We start from the raw sequence: 20,760 nt of genomic DNA on the forward strand, positions 1-20,760 counted from the left end.
AAAAAATGAAGAAACTCATGGGATGATACTTGATATACAGCAAAGTTAAAAATTTTTTTTTTTGGTATCGGGGATCGAACTTGGGACCTTGCACTTTCGAAGTAGGCAGCAGCACCACTGAGCTAAATCCCCAGCCCTGTTTTTGTGTTTTGAGACAGGGTCTTGCTTTGTAATTTAGGCTGAACTTCAACTCACTATGTAGCCTAGGCTGGTCTCAAACTCACAACAATCCTCCTGCCTCAGCCTCCTTAGTGCTGGGATTATAGGCGTGTGCCACCACACTCAGTCAAAATTATAAATTTTGGTACTATGTGTTTGGATATGCAGTATAATTTTTATCATCTTTTAAACCTTAGCACTAGTCACTTTTGGATGTTTGTGAGAATTGGTGGCTTCATAAGGTCACATCTGGAGCTGCTGGGAAGGAAAGCAGAGAGCATTACTTCCCTATGGGGTACCCTTTTAGGGAAAGAAGTATTCATTTCTATGGGTTCTTCTCAACAGATTCACTTAGGAATGGAAGCTGGGTGTCAAATGATAGCATGTGGAATAAATCAGAAGAAACCTCATGATATCTTACCCTGAAGGCAGCACTTACAAGTCCTCTTGCTAAGCGTACTTTTGCTGGGCTTTTGACCCTTTCCAGGATGAGTATTTGGAATTTGGAGGAAGGAATTATTTCCCTCCTATTTTGGCTCAGGGTGTGGATGACATGTTATTAATGCACTGGGGTTCCAGAAGTTAGTAGCTAAAAGCAGAAAGTGAGCATTGGGCTTTCAGATTCTGTGGTGGGCCAGCCCATTGGTAGAGAAGTTGCCTAACCAGAACCTGCTTTGCTCTTTCATTACCTGGTAGTTGGAAAGTGGCATCTCTGTTCTGGAAATATAAATGACCTTAAAAGATGATACCTTCATTACCCTAGAGAAGCTTAGCTGCAGAAAGGGTCTTCTGAGAAGACCTGATGTTGACCATTAGATCCCATACAGGGGCAGATTTGGGGTCATCATTTCAAGCTGGTGAGTGTGCAGCAGGCTCTGGCTGGCTCTTCTCAGCACTCCAAACTGAGGTTGATGGCTTGCATTTCTGTGGATTTCTGGCTGGTTTCAGATCCCTAGGCTAGAAGTGCAAGCTGTGCTGTCCATCAATGCCTGGGAAGCACACAAAGGAATGCTTGGAGATTACTGCTCATCACAGTGGAGTTTCTGAGGTTTGGGGAGGCTGCACGTGCACCTGTGAGCCTCAGGCTGGAGGGAACTGGGTCCTAGTGGAGAAGTGCAGTTTCCTGGTGCTCTCCATTTAGGGTGTGGTGTACGTGTACATCCTGGTTTGGAGAATTCAAAGTGAAGTGCTCTACAGTTCCTGACCATGTTGCTTTGTAGCACTTACTATTGCCAAGCAGTTTGCATGTATTAACTCATTTAATGCTTTCAAAAGCTCTGTGAAGTGGGGACTTTTATTTTCTTAATTTTATAGAAAAAGAAATGGAGGACCAAAAACAGCTGAGTAGCTTTCCCTAAGCCATGCAGCTTGGAGGTTGTGGTGCTGGGATTTGAAGACTGGCTCTGGTAGCTCATTCAAGAAATGGCCCAGACAGATGGAACAGCTGATCCAAATTGCTGGAAAGAATAGCTGTAAATTAAGTATTTTGAAATAAAGAAATACTATTTAAGACTTGTTTCCTATGTTTGAATGGATTTGTAAATAACAACCCCTTTTTACAGTTTACTTCGTTTGGTTTTTAGCATAGATTTCATCTTGGAAGGAATTGGAAGTAGCATTGGTTGAAGCTACTTATCCAAAGGGAGTTTAATTTCCTTTGGTTTTTGTGACGGGAGTATCTCACTGTGACTGTGTCATCTATCTACACTCATGGCTGTACTAAGTGGAGAAGAAATTCAGGGTCTCGTCGTCTAGAACTCTGTATGTTGGACAGGATCCAAAACAATCTTGTAAGGAGAGTCCCATCCTTGTCTCTGCATAGCTGCTTGGCTTCTGCTGTAGCTCCAGCCTGGATCCCTGTCAGGCTACTCACTCCCAGCTGGGTCTGTATTAACTGTCAACACAGAGAAGCTTCTCTCCTACCACTTGCTAGGAACGAAAATTCTTCCCATTGTTGTTAGTTTGGCTCAGAGGTTCAATATTTGGAGAAAATTGCTTGGAGAATATATAACCTCTGTATCTTCATTTATTCTAAAATAATTTTCAGATCAAACTATTCAATCAACTGGACCATTGGATGGTCTCCCTGGTGCTACTTTCACTGAGTTGCACTTTGAGGTTATGCCTATATCTGCATAAGGGACACCCTAGAAATCAACTGTGGAAATCTCTCAATCTGTAGGGCATCCAGTGATGTCTCAGCTTGCTTTTCCAGGTACCCTGGAGAGAGATCTTGCTCGGACTGGTCAGTTGGAGAATCTGAGTAATGAACAATTTCCTCTGTGGATTCTGTGAAGTCATTCACTGGTTTCTTTTCTCCACTTAGTAGCTAGGAAAACCAAATGCATTTCCTCCTATAGCGTGTTTATAGTCCTCTGGCCTTGATCTTGGCTTTGAGGTGTGGAGAGTATGGTGGTTGAGAGTTTGGGCACTGGAGCTAGACTGCCTGGTTCCATCCCAATTCCATCACCTACCAGCCTCACAATCATGGGCAGGTGACTCACTGTCTCAGTTTTCTTGTCTACAAAACAGGAATAATAAGTGCTTGCCTTATTGGGCCGTTCAAGGTCTAAGTGGGGGTCTCTGTGAAATGAGAAGCCCATGCCCAAAATGTTGTACATGTCCTTTGTTGGTTGCAGTTGGTTGTTATTGGTCCCATTTCATGTCCCCGTTTTTGCTTTCCTTTCTTTTTTTTTTGGTACCGGGGATCAAACTTGGGTCCTTGTGCTTGTGCAGCAGGCGGCGAAACCATTGAGCTAAATCCCCGGCCTCTTTGCTTTCCTTTCTTCCTTGTGTATCTCTATATATTTTTCACCCTTGTGAGTGTCCGTCAGTCTTTTCTGCAAAGTAGTGAAGTATGAAAGAATAAGTGACTGAATAAAGGAAGTTAATGAATACAACAATGGCTAATGGACACAAATGAGTTTGGGACTTGTTTGTTCTTCTCAAAATCTTCCGTGTAAGTTTTCTGTATTTTGTTATGAAAGTTCTCTTGCAATATTAATTTACACTAAATCCTTACAAAATGATCTTAGCCTTCTTTCCTAGTATTAAGTATTTGCAAAGATATGGCTTTTGTGTGTGCGCACATATGAATGTTGAACCAATCCACAAATCCCTAGCAATGTCTTCAGTAGTGTTGAAGTAAGCGAGTAAGGTCAGCTTCGTCATACCATGAAGTTTCAGTTTTCCAAAGTAGTGTCGGGTGTATAAAACTTTAGGTCATGTCCTGGGGGGCCAGGCATAGCCATTTGAAGTGAGAGATGGAAAAGAGTGGGAAATGAATTGAAGCCACTACCTGTGGGAGGCTAGGAGCCAGCCAAGCAGGCACTGGGAATCTTGGAGGGACCTCAGACCTCCCTTGGCTGCTGGGCTCCTTTTGGCCTGCACCCACTTTAAGGCCTTGTCTTAGACATGCACACTTGATTTTCCTGGTGATGGACCAGAGACTCACAGGCAAAATGATCCCTGCCATGTGACAGGGAATAGGCAAAAGAGGGTGAAGAAGTTGGTTGGGGGCAGATAGAACTGAGATAGAGAGGAATAAATGGAATTGACAAGGCTGGGATAGAGCCTAGCCTGGAGAAGAGTCAGCTTATGGATACAGAAGGCCTTGGGTGGGGAAACTGAGGCCTGGGTCCAGAGAAGGAGGGCTAGGAGACAAGGACTAGTGGGTATTATATTCTCTGGGAAAAGTGGCTGAGGGCCCCAGAGTCAGCTGTCCTGAAGGCAGATCACTAGCCGTCATGTCCTGTCAAGTTGGCCATGACCTTTTGTGGCAGTTGGTCCTCCTGTGCTCACCCACTCTGGGGGAGAATCCAGGCTTCAGTCTGTCCAGCAGCTTCTTGTTAAGAGCTCCACCTCCAACAGCAGCATTTGTAGCCATGTGATGTAGGTTAAAATTGTATTAGTCCGATAACATCATCCCTCTGGGCGCAGTTTCTGCATCTAGAAAAGACAAAAAAGAAGAATATTTTTTGGTAAATTTTTTTTTTGGTACGGGGGCTGGAACTTAGGACCTTCCACTTGTGAGGCAGGTGCAGCACCACTGAGATAAATCCCTGGCCCTAGAACAATATCTTTTGGATGGAGTTGGAGCAAAGCCTAGCATAAAAACTGTGGCAGCAGCTACTGCACACCTTTTGCAATGGAGCAGGCCCTTGCATATGCATATGTATCTCTGTTGGATCTTCTGCAATCTCTACCCATACAGTTCCCTGACTGCATTCCTATCTGTGACCTTATTTGATACCTATCAGCCTGTTTGTGATCTGAGGGCAAAAAGAAGCTATTATCCCAAATTTGCTGATAAAGCCAGTGAGAACTAGAAAGATGCAGAAATCTCTCTTTGGAGATAGCAAGGGTTGCTTTTCCCAAGATCTGACTTTTGTTTTGGGGCCATCTGTCTTTCTACAGTGTCCCCTTGAGCAAGTGTTTCTCCTTGGCACCACTTGAAAACTGGGGGATGGAACAAGATTCCCCCAAATCCCTTCCAGCTCAGACACTGACTGAAGCTGTGGGTCCGAGGGAGGAGGGTCAGGGCCTATCTCTCTATAACTCTCCCTCTTTTGAACATAAATAGTAGCCTACTATATACATTGTTCTAATTTTGCTTTTTCCTATTAAGTATTTCTTGGAGATTGTTCCATATCAAAAGTGTGCTGCTTTATTCTTTTTTAACAAACACAGTAGTATTCCACTATGTGGTATATCATAGTTTATTTACTAAGTCACCCATTGGTTGCTTCCAGTATTTTTCTTTTTCACAAAAGCCTGCTTTGGCATTCTTCTCCACATTTATTTGCATGCACATGGGATTACATCTGCAGGATAAATTCCCCAGAATGGAATGGCTGCTGAGTGTATGTGTATTATTAATTTTTAAAGATAGAACCAAGTTGCTCTCTAAAGAGATTCATGCCCCTAAGTTAGAAGACCTATTTCCTGACAGCCTGCCATGCAAGTATCACCCTTTTCAATCTGATAGACAGGAAATGATATATTGTGGTTTTCATTTGCTTTTCTCTTACTATGAGAGAGGTCCAGCTTCCTTCCTTTCTCTTTTTTACATATATTTTAAAATTTTGGAATCATTTAAAATTTACAGAAAAATTGTGAAGATTGATCAGCAAGTTCTCATACACCTATCACCCAGTTTCCTCTAATGTTTATGTCTTACCAAACTATAGCCCGCTTGTCAAAACTTAGAAATCAATGTTTCTACAATACTAAAAACTAAATTCCAAGCTTTAGAGCAAAATTTCTCTATTTTGGGGTGGTGCATACAGAAAGCTGTATGTGCCAGAGGCCCTCTGCTCCCCAAGATCATGGATGCTGCACCCTAGAGAAGCCTTTGATTTGTATTGTACCAAGCACACCCAGATGCATAGCCCAGGCCTTCCAGAGCCACAAAGGCTAGACTCTATGGAGGAATGATTGCTGCTTCTCTTAGTTCCTTAGCGGATGGATACAGCTTGTATTATTAAATTGCTGGGCTAGTTTCTATTCAGCAGCATTTTCATGAGGGAACAGCATGTGCCAAGGCATAAATGTATGAAACTTTAACAGCTTTAAAGATCTCAGTGACACAGTCTACACAAGGGCACCCTTCCTTCTGTGAAATCAGCACATGAGAGAGAGGGCCAAAATTGCCAAGTCTAGCCTCAGTTCCTTCTGCCTCCCAGAGGTAACACTGTGATGATTGGTTTGGTGTGTATCCTGTCAGAACATATTCTGGAAAGCATGAATTTCTCAGGGTGTTGCCAGGGGCTAGTAGTGGCTGGAAAGGAGATTGGCAGGTATGGGATGGCTCCCCTTCTTTCTTTCCTTACACCCAGGGGAGTGTTCATCCCTTGCTTGTGGACAGCCCCTGATATGAACAAAGAGCTTCAGTGCACAACCTCTGTTGTCCTATAGCAGATCCGGGAGGTAGGGGACACCACCTGATTGTGCTCTTCTTGGATGGAGGAAGCTGAGGCATGAAAGGATAGAGTAGCTTTCCCAAATCACACTGCTAGTAAGAGCCAGGGCTTATACTTAAACTTGTTTCTGTTGCTTCCTGGGGAATAATAATGATAGCACAGTTTGATCAGGATCTGGTCACTTTGCACATAGTCTCTTGATTACTGCTCAGAACAGCTCTGAGTTTTCTCTGTTATTAAGCTTGTTCCACAGAGGAGGAAGTTGAGGCAGGGCAGGGTGACGCAGTGGGTGTTGGGTGATATGGGGAGCTGGGATTCCCACCCAGGGTGTCCCCCACATCCAGAGCCTGCAGGCTTAGCTATTTGCTGGGCACCACCCCCCTCCAGGATCTGTGTGCCTTCTCTAACTCCACAGCCATCTCCAGTATGGCTGAGCATTTCCTCAGGAGTTCTGCTCTGTCGCTCACTGCATCAGTGGTACCAGCACTTCAGTTCCAGTTCCCACCTCTGTTCTGGCCTGGTTTCAGGGCTCTTCTCATCCTCTCACAGCCTGCGTCCAGGGCCCTCTCCTCTGATTGCATTTCTTTAGGATGTTTCCTGAGCCATTGCTGGGTGCCCAGCTCTGCTGTAGGCCTGGGGAGTCAGCAGGGGACAAAGCAGACAGGAGTCACTGCCCTCATGGAGCTTCCATTCTCCTGCAACAAAGGTGGTTTCTGATTCCTGAGTTCTGAGTACTTTTTCAGATCCAAATCTGATTCTCCCTCCTGCTGAGCTCTGAGTGTCCTGCCTTCTCCTGCCCTGTTTCTTGGGACAGTTGGCACATTCTAGAGACCCTGACATTTTCCCCTGGAGACCTGTCCTCCTTCTTCAGCAGCCCCCAGGGGTGTCATTGTGGGCTAAGAGCAGGTCCCCAGGCTGTTCCTCAGGCTTGTGTGTGCACACACACGTGATCTACCCCGCCTCACCGAGCCACATGTCTTTAAAATTACAGTGCCCATTTCCTGCTGAAATAATTTCCACAAAGAGTGGCTCCTATTACTGCAAGAGGCGTGCAGACGTCATGATTTATTATTATTTATGGTCCCAAGGCCTTGTTTATGCAAGATGGGTTAGGTACATGCGATAGAAATGCCATTATGCAAATGACATTGAATGTCCTTACTGCGCCTAAATAATTTTTGTGTTGGACGATTAAACCTCATCTGTTATTGATATGGGCTGCAGTCGGGCTATTACAGAGTCCCAACAGTACTTACTCCCAGTAATGGGAAAATTGAGAGAGAGAGAGACTAACACAATTGCCTCAAGTGGGCGGTGATGGCCTGGAAGGAGTAGAACATCTCTGAGGCCTGAGCAGAGGGAGCCACCAACTCCTCGGGATAAATAAGAAAAGCAGCGCAGGACAATAAATTAAGTCCGGGTTTGAGTGGGTGCCTTAGAGGATTTGCGGCCTTCCAGTATTGTGATTTAGCTATTTGATTTAGCCAGGGGACTAGGCCTCAAGAGGAGGGAGCTGCCAGAGTGGAGGGGAGGGGAGAGAGGATGAGGGTGGCTGTGATGATGCTGAATGGCCAATCTGCTGGACCCACGCGACAGCAGCTCTCGTGCATACTCGCCAGCATGCTCTCTTGCTCTATCTCTCTCTTTTTTTTTGACACAGCTGTGAAGTCCCATTTTGATCAGTGTTGATAGCTTATGAATTCCAAAATTGACAAAATTTACAGAAAAATGAGGATAATCCATCTTCCTTAGCAGCCTGTCAGGAGCTGGCCATACTTCATAATCTCCAATTACAGATGCTATTTTCCGACATTTACATGCAGATATTAGAACCAAATGAAAATGAGAAACAAAGAGAGAATGGAAATGCTGCTATTTATATGTATAAAAGACAAACAGGTAAATTCGAGACATTTAGATTGGATTTGGGGTGCCTCTAGGGGGCTGGAAAGAGGCAGCCTTGAGCACGTGGGGTTTGAGAACAAAATGGTAAGACACGTGGCCATACCAGGCCTGCCTGTGGTCTGCAGTTTGGGTTAGAAATGGGTCAATCCTGTCTAAACAACTGAGGATGTTTGTCTGGAGTGGAGGGGTAAAGTGGGGTCTCCCTCAGGTCTTAAGGGGTCTCTAGGGATCATCCATAGCTCGTGCTGAGCCATCAGGTCCACGCATACTTCACAAATAGGTGATTGAGAATCTTCTATGTTTATTTTATTTTTTTTAAGGTGATGGGAGAAACTGCCATTGGATTCACCTTTTTTCCCAAGACAAATTTCAAAAAGTTGGCACAATCTGATTTCAAATGCATCAACTCCCCATGACAAGGGGACTCGGCAAGGTACCACTGCTTGTAGTCAGATGGGCTCTGCCCAGGTGTACAGGGAGTTGCACCAATAAACTTTTAAAAATGGGATATAAATAATAAAATTAATGGGGAGCGAAGGAGTTCTGATAGATGAATCATCCCTGCTTCCCTCTCTAGGCTAAGCTGATGGAGAGAGGAGGGCCTGGGAGGAGGCTTTGTAATGAAAATGTTCTTCCCATAAAATTGAAGGGAGAACAGCCTTGTTGCCCTCACAGCTGTATGTGGCACTGGCTTCTGGAAAGCTGAGGATATTAATTAGCACTGCTTTGGATTAAACTCTCCCAACCATGTCGGATGGTATGATTTTTCTCTTTGTGAGCTTGACACAGGGTAGCAAGGAGAAGCCTGCCTGGATTTTCCCAGCCTACTGTTACACTGAACTTGTCTTTTATTTGGGGATCAAACCTCTTCCCCTCCTGGAAATGAAAATTAGATATTTTGGGGGTTTTCCAGGGCAGTTGGGCAGGGAGAGGCTATTTTGTTGGAGCAGTGCAGGCGATGGAGATGGTTGGATGGGTAGAAGCGAACAACTCTGTTGCCTTTGGCTTGATAGCTTTTGTTTGTGTGAAGCCTGTTTCCAGCCAGCAGTTTTATGTTATTTGAGGTTTGATTTGTGGAAGAGAGGTGAAGGAAATAAAATCAGGAGCAGATATTAATGTATGTGTGTATAAAAGGGAGAAAAAAAGAATTGTTAAAAATCAAACTCAAACTGAGCCTAGAGGAGAAGTGTGTTTGTTTATACGTATGATCGCAAGGCAAATGACTTGCTTGTTTCAATAATTTTAGGTATCATCACATAAGATGATTATTATATTTTGTTTCCTGATCTGAAATTCAAGCTTCATGGAATTAATACATAACTGCAAAATGCAAATGTATTCCCATAATGAAAGGCAGAGGTTCTTAAGTAAACTTAACCTTGATAAAAAGGCATAGAAGCAGAAGCACCATTGTCACTGTGCTGGTTTTTTCTCTATTACTGTATTGACATTAGTTAAAATTTGGACTTATGCAGAATAGCTAAAACCTAAGCCTAGCACCTCCTTTAGTTCTCATCTTTCTAAAAGCCAAAATGTCTCCTTCACTAAACAATGGAGAGGGCTTGAACCAAGCAGAGTCAGATACTTGATTTATCCTTAATGGTGCTAAAAATGTCACATGTCACTTTTTATCTCTCGATTGTTTCCTACCTAATGTTAAGATTAATTGCTAATGCTGACATGCAGTCTGAGCACTGATACAGGAGCTTTCTCTCTAAATGGGAAGAAGAAAGGAGAAAGTTAATGACATCCTTGGCTGAGCCAGTCTGGAAACTTTTTCTGGACAAGTCTCTTCTCAAGCCAGGATCTGAAGGGTAGGTAGATAGGATTGGAGAAGGAAGAAGAAGACACCCAGGATTGAGGGAATGGCTGAGGCAGAGGTTCAGGGTCGGGGATAGGTAGGTTGTCTGAAGATGACATGGGACGATGCAACTGGCCTAGTAGTTGGTGACCCTACTCTAGGCTCTGGTACTTCATCGTGCAGTTTAGAACCAGGGCAAAGAAAACAGACTTTGGAGTCAGATAGGACCTGAGTTAAACTCGCGCTCTGTGACTTACCCGCTATCTCTAAACCTCAGTTTTCTCATCTGTAACACAGTGGGGGTAATAACAGTGACTATGGAGTGGTTCGTGGTGTTGTTCATGATCTTGAACACTGGAGTTGCACTGCTGTGGAGTGATTTGGGGACGCTTGCCTTATTTTGGGAGCTTGTGCATCATTTTCATGACCTGTATGGGGAGTAATGCCCAGCCCCTCCCTTCCCCTTCCTCCCCTTTCCTTCCTCCCTTCCTCCTTCCCTTCCTTCCATTCCTGGGATCAAACCCAGGGCCTTGCATTTGCTGCTACACAAGCACTCTGCCACTTACTGAGCCGTTCACTCCAGCACCCCACCACCACCACCCCTGCTCTTTCTTTCTTTCTTTTCCTTTTTTTTTTTTTTGTGGCCCCAGGATAATCTTTCTGTCCTCTCCACAGCTGGGAAGTTACTCTGAATGAAAGTGAACTGTGGGTATCTTGGGATACACCTCCCGCCCTACTAGGTACTTGAGGATAGGGATCCACCTTCTGCACCCTCCATTCAGATCCCTGGGTGGCTGAGAGTCCTTACATTCCCTTGGGGACAGTGGGCCTCCCTGTCCATTACTAGCCCTGTAGCAGGATGAGACAGCTAGAGCCCCACCATAGACTGCTGCAGTAAAGCCTGTGAAGTTTGGCTGCCTGGAGATAGAACTTTGTTTCTAGAACTCTTCTTCTGCCTTCTTCATATCAGGACCTGGAGCAGATCATCAGCCAGCTAGAGCTGGAGCAGACCTGGGCTACATGGACAGGAGTTCTCTTCCCTTTCCCACAGGACTCAGCCCTACTGAGATCTTATCTTTCAGGAGTCCTGGGCTGCTGATCCTAGTTCTCAATTCCGCAGAAGTGAATTTGCATCATCCAAACCTTACCAGGATAACAGGGATCAGGGATGTCCTTCCTAGGATAACCTTCCTGTCCTTGGATTTGGGAGACTTGTGACCTTGCAAGAGCACACTGGTCGGGGAAGGAGGAAATGAATGCTTATTTATGCATTTAGCATATATACAATCACTTTGTATTTCTTATGGACTTGGAATGAGCTCTACATTGACTATGAGAATAACATGAAGCAGCCAGGTGACAGAGCCACCAGAAAAGCATAAGCAAGTGTCCTATGCCCCAGTCAGGGGGTCCAGCAGGAGGAGGGGGTGCCTGGTGGCCCTGCACTGAATCAGTCAGGGAGGCATAGAAGACATTTGGAACTAGAGCCTGGGCACCATGAAGGCCTCCAGGGGGCAGAGTGAGCACTTTCTCAGCCTGAGCTGTGTGGCTGTGGAATAGCTGCCTCAGGAAGTAGTGAGTTCCCCATCGCAGGAACACCCATTTGGTGGGTTTCAAGCATCAGATAAAGATCAGCCTCCATAACCTCTGAGTTCCTTTGGATCCTGAGATTTGGGGCTCACCAAAATTCTGTAAGAGGCCAAGGGAAGAAAAAGGTCTCTCAGTTAGTCATTGCTGGACAAGCTTCTCCCACACAGAAACCACGTTTGTCTTCACTGTCCTCCCTGGGGCTTCCCCTGCTGCTCCACACCACCTGGGAACCCTCGGGGGTGTCCTGGAGGGGGCCTAGCAGCCAGTACAGAGCACAAGGGAGATGAGTCATTTATGCCTTGCAAATCTCTTCTTGGAAGCCCCTGGATTCCACTGCAAGCCATTTTGAGCAGGTATGGTCACAGTTCTGGAGAAGCATATGAATAAGGAGCATGCCCCACCCATGCCCATGGTACTTTCTTGTTTGTTTGGCTTTTTTTGGTACCGGGCATTGAACTCGGGACCATGCGTTTGCAAGGCAGGTGGCAGAACCACTGAGCTAAATCCCCGGACCCACCCATGGTGCTTTCTGATGAGTAAAAGCACCTTGACATCACTTATTTTTTCAGGGATCACAGGAAACACCTCTAGTGTCATTGGCAGAGCCAGGTCATAGTTCCTGTCCCAGTTCACTCATTCTGCAGGCATTTGGGTCACCTCTGTGCAGAGCTGGACACTGGGTCAGAGGCTGCTGCCATGCAGATGAGGGACACCCAGTACCTCCTCACGAAGGTCACAATCAGCTGGGGAACAAAGGACCTGAACAGTTACATGTGCAGTGCAGAGCAATAAGTACTTGGCAGAGATCTGTACACTCAGGATATTTTTAGGAGCACAAATGAGAGGAATCGGGGAGGGCTTCCTGGAAGAGGGAGGTCTTTCACAAATCTTTGGCAGTTCTTTCCCTTAGTTAATACTAACTGTAGCACTTTTGGAAGCATTATTCATAGTGCTTCCATTCTGCAAACTTTTTTTTTTCAAGTTTGATTTCATTTTTACTTGGTTAGTAGAGACAGAGTGTTAAAACCTGGTGTTTGGGCTTGTTACTTTAAACAATTTTTAAAAAACTTTTTATTTTGAAAGAATTATAGGTTCACATGTAATTATATTATTTAATTATATAATTATAAGATGAATCCCATGTACCCTTGGCCCAGTTTCCCCCAATGATGTCATCTTGCAAAAGTATACAGTAGTACAACTGGGACATTAACCTTGACAGATTCAAGAGACAGAATAGTTCCAACACCATGTTTGTCCTTTTCAGTAGGCATTTTAAAAGTGTTTTTTTAACCTGTCCAGCCCTGGTGGCAAAAAAAGAAAGAAAGAAAGAAAGAAAGAAAGAAAGAAAGAAAGAAAGAAAGAAAGAAAGAAAGAAAGAAAGAAAGAAAGAAAGAAAGAAAGAAAGAAAGAAAGAAAGAAAGAAAGAAAGAAAGAAAGAAAGAAAGAAAGAAAGAAAGAAAGAAAGGAGGGAGGGAGGAAGGAAGGAGAGAGAGAGAAAGAAAGAAGAAAAGAAAGAAAGAAAGAAAGAAAAAGAAAAGGAAGGAAAGGAAAGGAAAAAAATGACCTCCCCTTCAGGACTTGACATTCTTTTCACCCCTTTGTGTTTCTCATGACCTTTCATTGTAGTTTGTGCATCCCCAGGTTACAAATGAGACTAGGAGCCAAGATGGGAAGTGCCTGGCTTCGTTCCACAAAGCATGAACTTGGCTGACAGACTTGAACTCTTGTCCTTGGCCTGGGGTGGGTGGGCTTCTTGGCCACACTGCTTCCTCTGAGACTGCCAGGCCCCTGGGCTCAGGAGCATGGTGTAGAATAGTCAACACCTTCACCAAAGGTGAAGCCTAATCCTGGCCAGGCCATGTCAAGGAAAGTCCCCTTGGCATAGGAAGAGGATCGCACCTCAAAAGGGAAAAGACTTGAGTGAGGCTTCAGAGTCCAAAGGGCCCTGAAGATACTGGTCCATCCACTTCATAGCAGATGGAGCCACTGAGGCCTAGGAGGGAGCGGACAGGCCCAGGTTGCACAGAGTTCACAGCAGGGCCAGGTCTCTGGGTTCCCTGCCAACCAATCTAAGCCAGTGTGATCGAGACAGGATTCCTTAACATGTGCTTTGCTGAGTGAAGTGTTTGTGTACTTACTTTTAAAATGTGAACCATGCCTCCTCTTGCCCTACAGACTCAGGACTGTCTCCCTAGCTTGAGGAAAAGAGCTGAGTCTGAGCTGAGATGTATAGTGGAGGACATCTGGCTATAAGTGTCCAAGCTTTGCCCTTAGGGATAGCAATGGAGTCCTCTCCAATTTTAACTCTGCCTCTGTGGCTAGGGACTGGCACTGAGCTGGTACTGGCACACCTGGGCTCCTTCTCTGAGCTCCATTTCTGCATTTTCTCACATTCCTGGATCTCAAAGGACATCAAAGGAATGAAAGGAGGTTGCAAACTGGAAAGTTCTAGGCAGATGAGAGGTCTTACATTTCTTGTGTTTAGAGTTTTGGAGTCCATGAAGATGCAGCCAATAGGGTTGGGGGTGACCCTGGAGGAGCAGAACAGGGGCATAAGGAAGAGGAGGCTGATTAAAAAATCCCTGGCTATCCTCGGCATCTTGGATTCTCTCACTCTTCCACGGATATTTGTGGTCTGCTGGCAGACGCTTGCAGGTGTAGTCCAGTGAGTGCTGGCTGGGCTTTCTCACTTTAAATATGGAGACTTCAAAGTAGATGGATTACTAGTCTCATCACCTCTAAGTACCCCTCACTCAGATCCAACAATTTATCAACTCACTCTAGCCTTGTTTCATTGATGTCCCTGTTCCTTAACTCTATTTTTCACAGCTTTATAGAAGTATCATTTTTATACCATAGAATTTACTCATTTTAAGTATGTAATTCAATGATTGTTACCAAATTGAAGAAGTTGTGAGGCCATCACCATAGCCTGGTTTTAGAACTATCTCTCTAGGAAGACCCCCTTGTGCTGGTTTATAGTTAACTCCTGCTTCCATGCTCAGCTCCAGTCAGCCCTTGCCCTGCTTTCTGTGTCTGTAGATTTGCCTTTTCTGGACATTCCGTTTAAGTGGAATATGTTTTCTCTCTGGCTTCTTTCACTCAGTGAATGTTTTTGAAGCCCATCCATCCTGTGACATGCATCAGTATGTCACTCCTTTTTATTGTTGAACAGGTTTCCACCATATAGACGTATGACATTCTGTTCACTGCACTTTATTTTGAAGCAAATTCCAGATAGTGTATTGCTTCACCTGTAAATATTTTGGAATAAATCATTAAAAGACAAGACTTTTTCAAAGGCAATAATTGCAATACTATTATCACACCTAAAAAGTTAGCAAATTCCTTAATGTCATCAGATAACCAATCAGTTTTTATTTTCAATTGTTCCATTACATGTCATGATTTTTTTACAGTTATATTTTTACAGTCTATCTAAATCAGAGTTCACATTGCAATTGATTGATGTGTCTCTAAGTCTCCTTTAATCTGTATTCTCCCCTCTGTCTCTCTTTTCTTACCTTGCAATTCATTTATTGAAAAGGAAATCCATTCTTCATTATGTGACCAGAGACAGTGGCAAAGAGAGTCAGCTGTGGATGGAAAAAGGATCATTAAGTCAAGTCTCCACACAGACAGGGAAGCAGAGGCCAATGAGGCGAGGGGCCTGGAGCAGACCCCTCTGCTTCCTCAATCTCAGCCCCTCAGTCCAGTCCTGGGGACTCCTCTCCCCCACTGCAGCCACTGACCTCTCTGGGTAGGTGTGAGGGTGAGCAAGTCTCTGTCCTCCAGGATGGGAGTGGTTGACCTAGCTCTGGCCTGGCTCCTGAAGGCCACCCGAGGTCTGGCAGTGAGCCTGGAGGAGTCCATCAAGTGACGGGGAGGCCTCCTGGCCTTGTTGGCCACCCAAGTAGCCAGCTCTGCTGTCTTGTCCCCCTGCCATGGCCTCCTTGGTGCTGCCCTCCTTCTCACGTGTCTGTTTCTTCTCTCCTCCATGCTATGGCAGTGGTGCCCCGTGCTGATGAGACAATACTTGGTGCAGCCCCAGGCAGTCCTTTTCCAGGTAATTTCCTAGGGACCCTGCACACTTTCCTGCAGCACATACCTTCTGGTCCTTTGCTAGGATCCTTTAACTTCTCACAGTGCTTAGCTTTCAAAGTGCTCCTCATCCCATGTCCTCCCACAAGCTCCTGGGCAGGCAGGAAGCTAGAGATGAAACTTAAAATCCCACTGTACTCTTTCTTGCCTAGGAGAAGGAGGCCTTTCTCACCAGGCTGGCCTGGCTTGCCTAAGTAGCCACATGGGAGAAAGAGACGAGCTGGAGTTTGATCGCTCCTTGCTCAGTGTTTTACCTCCCACAAGGTAAAGGATATATATGATGCAGATAAATAAAAAAAGAACTAAGGAAGCCCATCCCTTCTCTGTACCACAGGCCTTTCACATCAGGAAAGGGTGACTCTGAGTATCCTTCTAGCTCTGACATTTGAGAGAGCGAGGCTTTCCATTAACTGGAGCATGGTGTCTGTGAGGAAGGTGCATACACCTGGGACTGGGGCTCTGGACCTCAGGAACTTACAGGAGTCAGTGGCAGTAGGCAGTGGAAGTTTTGTCCCAGTTCATTACATTGAAGTGAGTAGGCCAACTGTGAAGTTCATTTCTCTTCCTGGATCAGAGGCAAGGATAGCACCAGGAGCCCTAGAGGGGAGGGAGCAGAGGCTTGAAATCACATCCTAGGAAAGAATCCAAGGACTCAGAGAAGTAGGAAATATGGAAGAGAGCTCTGTTGCTTGTGACTGTCAGGGCTGGGGGAGTGGGTGGGATGGGGAAAATGTAGCCAAGGCTGTAGGTGCACGGACAGACTTACACATGTGTAACTGTGTGTGTTCTTCACCATACCCCACTGGTCAGCCCTAGACTTCCCAAGTGACTAAGAATAGAAGTAGATTGCCACTGTTACCAGGAAAAAGGCACCAGTAATGCCTTCTCTCTTCTCTTTCTCTTCCTTGTTCCAACTCCTTTCTTTACTTTTTCCCCATTTTTTTCTATCATTCTATCTCTCCCAGCCTCCACTTTCATGAAGAACTTAAGGTGGCCTGAAAAGTAAACAATTACATGTATCTAAATTAAGTCTGAAAAAAAGTTCAGAAATTATGCAGAGAAAAGGGAAGGATCATTGCACTAGAAGCCAGCAATCTTATGGTTGTGGTGGTTGAGCACTGAATTTGACTGAGCTTCCTGGCAGCCAAAGCAAAAGAGAATATGCAGTGGTTTCTACTGTTCTTGTTGTTCTACCAGAAGCAAATTAATGATTCATTGGGGGGAAAACTTTTTTCTGATACTGAATTATAGGAGGACTTGACAAAGAACTTGAATATTCTGATGGGCAGCTTCTCCAGAGGTTTTTCTTTTCTTTTCTTTTTAAAATACTGTTTGTATGATCTTTTTCTTTTATTGCCTCTAACAAATGTGAATTCTCAATATTCTCTCACAGACAAATGAAGGCACTTCCGCAAGGGCTTTAATTAATGCTGAGAAGGGACATTGCGTTCTAGTCACCTGATTTGGTGAGGGGAGGGCAGGGGATGTTAGTATATCACTTGGAGCTGTTGTTTAAATACTTCTCAGTTCCTGAGAATTGTGGCTTATTTCACGCTGCTGGACCATACATTTGCTCATTTATTCAATTAGGACTTAGGGGGCTGTAGGGTTGTTCTGTGTTCTATGCACTCGAGGCAACCTGAAGGGAGATAGACCAACAGTTATGATATGTAGAAAAGAAATATGATGATGGTGATCTGTGAAAAATGCCACTGAGTATGGAATCCTAGAGAAGAGAATGATTATTTCTTTGTAGGTGTGTAGGGCCAGCGATGGCTTACTGATGAGGTGATATTTGAGCTGGGTGCTGTGGACAATGTAGGAGCTCTCTCAGCAATTGAGTTGGGGCATCCAGTTAGAGGACAGTGCCTGGAATGTCTGAGGAGCAGTCAGTGCAGCAGTAGTCCAGGGAGTCCCTGAGATCAAGGAGATTGCTGTTGCCCTTAAAAATCACTCGCAGCTCAGATGTAGGGGACCCACAGTGACAAGGTCTTAGGAGAACAATTGAACACCAAAATGAAATGTCAGCATCCCCTGGCTCTCGCAGGAGCAGAGTAAGAACTGTGAACGAAGAAGAAGAGGCTGGGTTCTGGGCAAGCCCTGGTAGGGGGACACAGGAGGCATCCAATGCCTCGCTTCTGCGTTCCCATGTCCTCCAAGCTGCAGTTCTTTAGGGAAGTGCACTTTACCTTCTGGAAGCTGCTGGTGGTTGAAGAACTGGGATTTGGGACCTCCTACAGCATGCATTACGCAGGTGGAAGATTTCGTGTCTGGAAAAGGTGATCCAAACCTGATCGTTGGAGGGTCTGGACAAACTTTGTTGCATACTGACTCAAATGAAATCAAATAGCAATTTCCATCTGGAAATTACACATGTAAAGAGGCAGGATATCCCCATGACCACCCTTTCTGCAGTTCTCTTACCCCCAGGCTGGCTCTGCCTAAATGGGGGGACAGGGGCTTTCCATGCAGATCTGGCTGCCCAGCCATGCCAGAAAAGGGAGGCTGGAGGCTGAGAAAGGGCAGGCCTGGGAGGGAATGTGGGCAGGCACCAGGGTCCTGAGTCTTGGCTAAGACATTGCTGGACCCTTTGAAGAATCACTTTTCCATTGTCCAGCAAGTGTACAAGCCCCTCACAGTCAAATTCCAGCTTGTCTACTTTCCCACCTTTCCCTTTACCCTTCCACCAGCTCCAGGTAGTGCATGCATCCCAGTCCTAGGTCATTGCCTTCCCACCCCCCATGAGCTGCTTCAGCTGTTCTTAGCCTGGGAGCAAGGATTTCTCAGCTCCAGTTTAAATACAGCCCACCCCAAGAAACATGTCCTGACCACCCCACCCATGAAAACTAATGGCTCTGTGCTCCTTGCTCTCTTGGATAGAGTTTCTGGGGCCATACGCCTTTTCACTTGGTATTTGTGGATGAAGGTCAAGGAGTGTGTCTAGTCTCACATACTGTCTTGAATAAATAGGGCTTAGGAAAGGTAGAATGACCTATGCCAGGCCTCCACTCAGGTGTCTGGGACACAGAAAGGAGGAGGAGGAAGTGGGACTCACCCTCAGGGCTCAGAAACTTTAGAAGAAACTTTAGAAGATGCCATACAGGAAGAGACCCTTACAGAGCCATTTTGACTGCCCATCTTTGCACACAGCAATGCCCCCAAGGAACTGCTTCCATCGAGCTTAACTTTCAAATTCTTTCTTAGCAAATTAGGAGGCCAATGCCATGGCCAAGTCCCATTCTACAGGGATGAAGTCTAGATAGTGACCTTTCCCCAACAGCTCCTTGCTGCATGGGATGGAGGCAGTGTTTTTCAAACATTGCTGGTTGTAACTTATAGCAAGAAATAGTTTAATCTCTACCTAGTACAAATTTACCCACTGATATGTGAGCCAGGGTCTTGCTATGTAGCTCAGGCTGGCCTGGAACTCACTGTGTAGCCCAGGCTGGCTTCGAATTCATGGTGATCCTCCTGCCCCAGCCTCTGGAGTGCTGGGCACCATGCCACCACACTCAGCATATTCTATTTCATTCTCATTTTATTTTAAAAAATTGTTAGACCAGCAAATTTATTTCACTACCTAATAGTGGGTCAGGACCCACAATATGAAAATCATTTGGGTAATTGTCAAGATGTTAAGAGTCAGATGGATACAGGTTTGAGAAACCAACAATGTTTTTTTTTTTTGGTACCAGGGATTGAACTTGGGTCCTTGTGCTTGAGCAACAGGTGGTGAAATTTTTTTTTTTTCTTTTGGTACCGGGGATCGAACTCGGGCCCTTGTGCTTGCGCAGCAGGTGATGAAACCACTGAGCTAAATCCCCGGCCCTCTGGATCCAAGTTTGAATCCTGGCTCTGGAACCTAGAAACTGTGACTTTAGGCAGTCCACTTTCCATCTATAGTAGAAGCTCAGTTTCTTCATGTGTAAAATAAGGACAACAGAACCTGCTTCATAGATGATTGTAGTGAAGTGGGAGAACAGAAGCAAAGTTTCTGGCCCCAAGGAAGTGCCTGATAAGCGGAAGCTTGATGTACATGTGAAGATTATGGTTGTTAGCTCCCTGGTATCACTTGGCAGGGCCAGTAGGAGGAATGAGAGTCCTGCTTCCTGGGGAGTGGTAGTCAGGAAAGACTTTGCGGAGGAGGAGGCATTAAGGAAGGTGATAAGATGACTAGGACCTGCTCCTGTCCTTACAGTGATTGGGAACCCCGTTTGAGCATCCCAGCCAAAAACCTCATGAAGGGCAGACTTGTGCCCAAGGAATTTTCTGGCTAGACTTAGAACTGAAAAGTGTTAGACACCCTTGCTTTTTGCATTTAGGTCTCTAATCCACTTGGGATTGATTTTTGTGTCTAGTGTAAAGATCCAATTTCTTTTTACCCCTGTTTCTGAATGGATAACCAGTTGCCCCCACACTGTTTATTAAAGAGTCCATCCTTTCCTACTGATTTGTACATCACCTCTCTCATATATCAAGGTTCCACATGTGTACAGATCAGTTTTTGGCCTCAATTCTGTTCCAGTGGTCTATTTATCTGTCCCTGTGCCAATACTACACTGTCTTAGTTACTGTAGCTTTATAGTGATTGCTGATGTAGGTAGGCTTATCTCTCTAGCCTTCTCTAGACTTCCCTTAGAAGTCGCTGGGGTTGCTTTGGGCCTGGACTCTCCTCTGCATGCTTCAGAATCAGCCTCTGGTTGAAGATGATTGATGGGCCTTGGGGCTCTGGACGAGCTGTCCTCAGTGAGCAGCATCTCTTGTACTCACTGCTGCCATCAACCCCAGTTGCTACTGAAGCTGCTCAGGAAGTACTTTCTAACTGATTTGCAGAGAAAAGCACTGAGAATGTGCCTGAGCCTGAGTTCCTTCTGCCTGCCACTTGTCCAGTAGCTCTTTTGGTTTCCTTCCGGGGGCTCAGTCCTCCTCATCCTACCCAGGTTGCCTGCAAGCCCTTCCAGAAGACTGCTTGCTTCCCTGTCCCTGCCTGCCAAGGACATAACCCGGGGAAGACAGGGAGGTTCCTCCATCGGGAATACCAAGGTCCCGAGAAACTGCCCACACCAAAGCTTGGGATACATAACCAAATTCTTAGGCTTAAGTGTTTGCAAATGTTTCCTTTAACTGAAGATAAGCTTGGGGGCTGGGCGAGAGGAAGAGACATGAGATCGTGGTTATCATTTAGTCTGTCCTTGAATGAGCACCCCCAGGTTGGCCTCTTTGCTGCTTTCTCTGGAGACCATTCTGACAGTGGCTTGAATGGCAAGGAAATGACTCACT

General features: G+C 45.4%; 1 protein-coding gene across 1 annotated transcript in view; it reads left to right on the top strand.

Annotated features, from left to right (window-relative positions):
• Pax5 (paired box 5) overlaps nucleotides 1–20,760 on the top strand; it is a 175,973-nt gene that overhangs the window by 73,415 nt on the left and 81,798 nt on the right. The gene's annotated exons all lie outside the window — the stretch shown is intronic.

Source organism: Heterocephalus glaber, unplaced genomic scaffold (assembly GCF_053883595.1).
Source record: "Heterocephalus glaber isolate CG9 unplaced genomic scaffold, H.glaber_assembly_v1.0 deba00001481, whole genome shotgun sequence".
NCBI lineage: Eukaryota > Metazoa > Chordata > Mammalia > Rodentia > Bathyergidae > Heterocephalus > Heterocephalus glaber.